Genomic DNA, 7887 nt, shown 5'->3' with positions numbered 1-7887 from the left:
CCCCCCCGCGCCGATCTCCTCCATTTGCCACACATTTGCAAATCCAACCCACAGAATCGGTAGATCATAGCAATCCCCACCGGCCTACGGTGTTATTTTTTGCTATGGGATAGTTTTTGATGTGTTTGGGGAGGAGTAGCCATGGTTGGGAGGAGGAGCCATGGTGGAGAGGAGGACAGGTAGCAACAGCTGCAGAGGAGGAGGTGGTGAGGAGGAGGAGCAGGTTGGGGGCTGACCGGAGTTGAACCTCCGGTCGTCGGGGGCGGCGTTGTCGTTCTCCGGTGGTGCAAGCAAGAAGCGGACACACACTTCGAAGGTATAATCACGTCGTTACAAATATTATGTAAATATTAGCGCATAGTTCGTGTAGCGGATAATATTAGTGTTCGTTGTGAATTTCAGTGTAAATTTAATTTAGGAGGCATTTTAGCGCATAGTTCGTGTAGCGGATAATATTAGTGTATATCGTGAATTTTAGTGTTAATATATTTTTGGAGGCATTTTAGCGCATAGTTCGTGTAGCGGATAATATTAGTGTATATTGTGATTAATATAGTTTAGTTAGTGTATATAAGTCATATTGTGAATTTTAGTGTTAATATATTTTTGGAGGCATTTTAGCGCATAGTTCGTTGTGATTAATGAGAAGATGACAATGTCTGACAGGTGAAAATGTCTGAATCAGTAAATCTGAATGTTTACTACGGCGCTGGTAATGTTCGATATAATGAGTTGGGGGTTGATCTTAGTGAGTTTAAAAATGGCGTCATGACACTAGCAGACCCGGACAGACTGGACATTAGACAATTGAAGTACTGGTTGACAACTAGTTTCGGGCTGGATCCTAAAGTATGTTCCGTCAGTATTCATGCATTGTGGACCAAATCTTGTAAAAATGTCAAGTGGGAGTTGATGCCGGTAGATAGGAGCCAACATTGGTTGTCCCTGTTAAGACGCTGCCGAGACCGAAGAATCCACCCATATGCACTTGTGCAACCTGTGCCGAAGGAGGAGAATACCGTACAACTCCACAGGGGGTATGAACCCGGCCAAGGCAGTGAAGTGGCTAACGAGATTGTTTTATCCGGGTCACAGCCACAAGATGTGGATGGTAGCCAACCCGAGAAACAGTCAGACTACGTGCCACACAATGTTTGTGGTCCTGATACTGGGCAGAGTAGCCATTCGATAATATTAGCTGGTTCTGGTTTTGCTGATGGGGATGAGGAAGGGGATGAAATGCAGAGGGTGATGGAGGAAGAGGACGAGGACGGATTGGTGGAGGAACTGGATTCTGAAAATTCTGAGGATGAAGTTGAGGTACCGATTCCTTCTGCATGGGAGCAGGACATATCCACCGGCCTTATGGTGAACGATGGCCATGCGACTCCATGGCAGTATAATCTGAACCAAGTACAAATAGGGGCTATGTTTGATACAAAGAAAAAAATTGAAGTATGCTGTGATAAAGTGGGCTATGTCTACGCAGAGGGTTTTCAAGACACACATATCAAGTCCAACAAACTATACCGTGAAATGTGTTGTAACAGGTTGTCCTGGGAAGGTGCACGGGCACGTGCCGAAGTATGACATCCACTGGGTTGTCACCATTGTCGTCCCACATAATTGTGTGAGGACGAACCTGCTGGTCAAGCATCCGAACCTGACTTCAAGTCTCATTGCGCAACTCATGTATACTGAGATAGTAGAGAAGAAAGATATGGAAGCAAAACACATCCAGACAGCAGTGAAGGTCAGATGGAATTATGTCATTCCTTATGGGAAGGCTTGGAGGGCTAAGCAGAAGGCTATGGAGGAAAGGTTTGGGACGTTCTTCGACTCATATGATAATGTTGTCCGTCTCCTGGGCATACTGAAGGAGAGGAATCCCGGCACTTATGTGAACGTACAACACATGAGGTTGCTGAGTATACCAGATTTCAAGGTGTTGAAACGACTGTTCTTCTCTTTTGCTATGTGCATCGAAGCTTTCCGGCATTGTCCTCCTGTTATATTTGTGGATGGTACATTCCTGACCGGTCAGTATAGAGGGAAAATCCTGACTGCTATTGGTGTGGACGGGAACAATCAAATCATCCCACTTGCCATGGCATTTGTGGAGGGTGAGAACTTTCTCAGCTGGGTATGGTTCTTCCGCCAAGTGAAAATTGCCATCGTGAAGGACCGACCAAACGTGTGTGTCATTCATGACAGACATGCTGGTATATTGAAGGCCGTGAAGACACTTCGTAATCCAGCAGATGACGAACCAACACCTTGGAGGGACTTTGCAGAGCCGGTGGTGCGTGCGCCATCTTGGGGCTAATTTTTTCTCACAGTTCAAGAACAAGCGGTTGATGAACTTGTTCAAAAAATTATGCAAGTAGAGCCAGCAGCGGAAATACGAATTTATTTGGTCAAAACTAGATGAGTTTACTAAGAAGCAGGTCCATGCAAGGAAGAAAATGGAAGAAGATCAGGTTAAATTAGCAGCACTCATCGCGGAGCTAGAGGAGCCAGTTGGTCTTTGTGACTTGCCAGCAATTGACCCTCCTAATACTAAGAGAAAGAAGGGAAGGGCAATAAAGAATTTTTCTGAGTGGATAGAGAAAGAGCCTCCAATGAATTGGTCTTTGCTGCATGACACACATGGAGCTAGGTATGGCCACATGACAACCAATCTTGCAGAGGTGTATAACTTTGTGCTGAGAGGGAATAGAGCATTGCCACTCATAGCTATTGTGGAGGCTGTATTCCATGGCACTTTGAGATATTTCAGAGAAAGGCACGAGTTAGCAAAGAAGCATATTGAAGATAATCAGAACACACCTTATTGTAGCCGTGTCATGGAATACATGGCAAAGAAGATAGAGAAAGCAAAGAAGCACAGTGTCAGACTCATAGGGAATCAAGAAAGGAGGTATGAGGTTCAGCTTCCTACCGATGGTTTTGGTTTTGGAAATGAGGTGAAGACACACGAGGTAAAAATTGGAACGGAATTATATGCAACGTGTGAGTGTACATGCAACAAACCGAAGTTGTTGCACCTACCTTGCTCTCATGTGTTGGCTGCCTGTGGCCAGATTCAGTTGGATGCTATATCCTTCGTGTCCCCATACTATTTAAAAGAGGCAGTGCTCAACACCTGGACAGGCGAGATGACAGGGTTTAGAGTCGTCGGCAATTTCAACAAGGTAAACAACGGTGAGAGAGTATACATCCCGCATCCAGACCTTCGGCGAACAAGTAGGGGCAGACGAAAGACACGTCGCATCCGGAACGATATGGACCAGTCTGAAGCTGGTGGAGCAACCAGACAATGTTTGTTATGCGCGGCTTATGGGCATAGGATGAAATATTGTCCCGACCTGAACAAAGATGGTGCTTCCGCATCGACGAGTGCTTCCACATCGACGGCTATGACAACAGGAGCAAGAGGCGGACGTGGTCGTGGCAGTCGAGGCCGAAGGGGCGGACGAGGAAGAAATAACTCACAAGCTATATAATGTGCCGTAGTGGGTTTTAATATGTAATATGTCAGGACTATGTTTTAATTTTCAATATGTGAGGACTATGTTTTAATTTGTAATATGTTAGGACTATGTTTTAATATGTAATATGTCAGGACTATGTTTTAATTCGTAATATGTCAAGACTATGTTATAATTTGTAATATGTCGTACTATGTTTTATTTGCACCTGAGATTTGTTGTTTGAATTGCAGATATGTCTTCGTATCCGTTGCTTAATGGTAACATCGATAGAAAGCACTGGGGCGCCCTTACGGAAGCGGGCAACAACTTAGACGTGTTGGTCACTCGTACCCCAAAGACTAACTGGCTGATACACGATTCATGGGTTGATAGGTATGTGTGCATATAATGGAGACCATATAATGGCTGATACACGATGCAGACCCGTTTTTTGGCTGCAGTCCCGACTGCTAGGGCTATAGACAACGATCCTCATGGACCTCTTTTTAGATGGTTGAGCCAGTTTCAGGTAACCATCATGGCCACTTAAACAAATGTTGTTTTTTAGTTGCCCGATGTTCATACAATTATTACGTTTCTATGTAGATTGTCTCGTTAGGACATCCTGACGTTCAGTTGTCGGAGGCACAGATTGACCGGTCCCTAGAGGCATATATTCTTTGGCTGTTCGGCAAGACAATGTTTACGGAGAACCACGTGACCACTGTCGATGCACGACTCATCGGTATTGCACGAGAGATAGCTGAAGCACGTTGCCCTGCGGATATTCTACAGAGGAGTTTTGGTTCTGCTGTGTTAGCGGCTACGTACAGAGGCCTGTGCAAAGCTTGCTTGTTGAAGTCTAGAAAATCTAGTCTTGTTGGATGTCCATTATTGTTGTAGCTTTGGTCATATGAGAGGTTCCCTATTGGACGACCCTATGTCTACATTGATAAACCTTTTGGTTTGGAGGACTTAGCTGGGACTTATGTGCCTGCTATCGGCGACTTACCTACTATGGGATCTGTTTGGACACGGCGAGAGGTACTTTTATATTAAGTAACAATTAATTCAATTATTTCTCGCCATTCAATAGTATTACTAATGCTTATTTGTTGTCATGCACAGAGACAGTTTGCGCATACTTAGGTTAGGGGATGCTACCCGTCCTTCATGGCGCAGTTTGATAGTTTGCACGAGGATCAAGTTATTTGGGAGCCATACTCGCCTCAGGCTATATCATCGAGGTACCCAGTTGGGATTTCTGGATTGTGCACTAGAGATCGGCACTTTTGGATGACCAGGGCCAAGTTGGTGTTCGACATGACGGTTGAGGAGATGTCTCTTCATAGGGTGATGAGACAGTTCGGTCTATATCAACAGCCTGAGATTCCAGATATTCCACACTTGCCAGACCACATGCACAAGTAAGTACTAATACTATTTTAGTTGGCAGCTCTGCATTCATAATATACCTAATCATGTATCGCGCATGTCAATCTCAGGGACAGTCGCCTAGGAGGAAACAAGTCCATGGCTTATTGGATTCAGAGCATTACCCCTTACGTTGACGAATGGACTACCGCTGCGACAAATATCTGGGGTGAGGTTCGGCCCTTTAACTGGGAAATGTTCGGGTTGTATCTGCAGCGTTACCGGCATACAACGAGGATCTACTTGGTTCCATCAGCTGCTCCTGATCAGATCGAAGCCCCTCTCACCAGCGATATGTACCCAACTGCCTCTGTTGTGGGAACCAGACACCACGCGGTAAATGCCTTGGTTCTCATATGTTAAGTCTTTTGTTAATCTAGACATATTCGCTTGGTTGTCTATTCGTGGTGTCTATCATACAACAAGGATATAATTGGTTCACTCTTTGTGTACAGGGTGACTTGACACTACAGGCGCGAGAGGAGGTTTCCGCTTTAATGCGGCGCTTTCAGAGGGGAGAAACTATCCCACCGCGAGAGGGCGTCTCATGGTTGAGGCGTCTTGATGACAAGCTACGCGGGATTTACGCAACTGTTACGTGTAGACGGACTTCGGATGTTGCACTTCCTCCTCCAGCACATCGTCCGCCACGTCCCTCTGTACAGCATTCAGAACCACGACCCTCTGTGCACCGTGCAGAACCTCATCCTTCACAGCCAGGGAGATCTTCCTGGCATGAGCCACCTCCTTCACAGCCAGGGAGCTCTTCCTGGCATGAGCCACCTCCTTCATAGCCAGGGAGCTCTTCCTGGCATGAGCCACCTCCTTCACAGCCAGCGAGCTCTTCCTGGCATGAGCCACCTCCTTCACAGCCAGGGAGCTCTTCCTGGCATCAGCAGATGAATCTAGGTAACACTACTCACTACATTCTTTTGAACAATGTAGTAATCGTTCTTGCATTCTCAGCAGTCACTGATGCTTACTGGTGGTGCTTCGTTCATGCATTTGTATCAATTTTACTTTACCGCAGGCGGCAACCATTCGCAACCGTTCATGCATTCAGAGCAGTCACCGATCCTTAGTGGTGGTGCTTCGTACTTTGAGGGCGACCGCGAGGATGATGACCAAGCTACAAACATTTATGGCTTCTCGCAGACAGTGTTTCACACTCCACCACCACCACCGACGCAGGAGACACAGACCGTGATAGACGAGGTTAACTATGGTCGTGGTTATCGCGAGCTTCGTCCACCGCCTCAGCGCTTATCGCCTTCCGGTCCTCGCCCAAGGAAGACCCAGACTCGTCGTCGTCCCCCGCAGTGATATGCTTATCTATCTATGTATGACTCATTATCTATGTTAGTTTCAGACTATTCGCAGCTGTGTGTCAATATTTATGTATGAGACATGCTTCATGTATGTGTTACTATCGCACTTGCTTCTATGTGATCAGGAGACATATATTGTTTTATGTATGCGAGAGACATATTACTATTAATTCGCATTCTTATTTCAGTTACATTTCCAAATAGACTACAACCGATAATTAAGATACAAGTACAAAATGAAATTCAGATAGAACATAATGCCCTACAATAATACAATACAAACTAATAATGCAAATACATCTGAATGAAACGGTACAACTGGAATACATCTTACATACTACATGAAGTCATCATCGTCATCCTCCGTTGATGCATCCCTCTTGCCCTTCGACGATGCGCTCCTCTTGCCCTTCGTCGATGCAGAACTCTTGCCCTTGGTCTATACAGAACTCTTCCCCTTCGTGGATGCAGAACTCTTTCCTTTGGACGATGCAGAACTCTTGCCCTTCGACGATGCAGAACCCGGAAGCGGCGGCATGAAGATATCATCGTCGTCCTCGCTCTCCTCAGTCCATAAAAATGGATGCTTTTCTGCAGTCCTTCTGAAAGTTTCACTCTTCGGCTCCACCACCTTCTTCCACCTTTCATGCAACCTAAGAAGTTCTTGATGTACCTCCTCATAGGTCCTTTCAGGCCACCCAGACCTACATAATTGGTGAGCCAACTCATTCTTTATGGTGTCACTACCGGTGAGTTCGTCCCATGGAACTATCCTATTGTCCATCTTGAAATCGGTAGCTAGACTCAGCAGAGTGCTGCTCATCTCAGGGTGAAAACTACGATCGAATGGATAATGGGACATCTCGACTACACTACACTAGAATGCTTATCCACCTCCGCCTGAAGCGGGTTTTATAGATACAGAGGAGAAAATGGCGGGAAAGAATAACTGCGGTATGGCAGGAAAGGGTTGGCGGGAAGGGATTGGCGGGAAAATAAGGCGGGAAGGGATTGGCGGGAAAATAAGGCGGGAACGGATTGGCGGGAAAATAAGGCGGGAAGGGATTGGCGGGGAGGGGTTGGCGAGAGACAGGTGGCGGAAACATATGGCGGGAAGGGGTGGGCGGGAAACGGGTGGTGACAAAATACATTTCAGCATGAGCCATGCAACTTCGGCCTAGGGTTGACCAAAAAGTGACTTTTCAGCCTAGACTAGACCAAAAAGTCTATTTCGGCCTAGAGTTGACCAAAAAGTACCTTTTCGGCCAGGGGATGGCCGAAAAGTACTACTTCGGCCTACTTGTGGCCGAAAAGTACTACTTCGGCCTAACTGTGGCCGAAAAGTTCTACTTCGGCCAAAGAATGGCCGACGGGCTACTAGTTTTGGTTTTTTTGTATTACGTCCTATAGTTTCCGAAATTGCTACAAAAAATAACATAGTTTTGAAAAAAAATCCTACCTGACCCCGTGCGATGGTGATGCTTCTTCTTCGCAGCATTTTTCTTGTTTGTCGCCGATATCTTCTTACTCTTTTCCGATGTCTTGTTGGCCACAAATGCGGGCCAGTGATCTCTGATCTTCTCATATCTGCCCTTGAATTCTGGTGTCTCTTTTTTATCGACAAACCTGCTCAATTCTGCCAATTGCTTAAC

The 7887-nt window shown here is 45.9% G+C and overlaps 1 pseudogene; it reads right to left on the bottom strand.

Moving 5' to 3' along the window:
* Window positions 1-5501: 5501 nt before the first annotated feature.
* Window positions 5502-7887, bottom strand: part of LOC147993266 (uncharacterized) — a 35677-nt pseudogene continuing 33291 nt past the window's right edge.

The sequence above is a fragment of the Triticum urartu genome, chromosome 1A (genome assembly GCF_056163025.1).
Source record: "Triticum urartu cultivar PI428250 chromosome 1A, HENAU_Tu73, whole genome shotgun sequence".
NCBI classification, from domain to species: Eukaryota; Viridiplantae; Streptophyta; class Magnoliopsida; order Poales; family Poaceae; genus Triticum; species Triticum urartu.
This window is presented reverse-complemented; position numbering and strand designations above follow the sequence as displayed.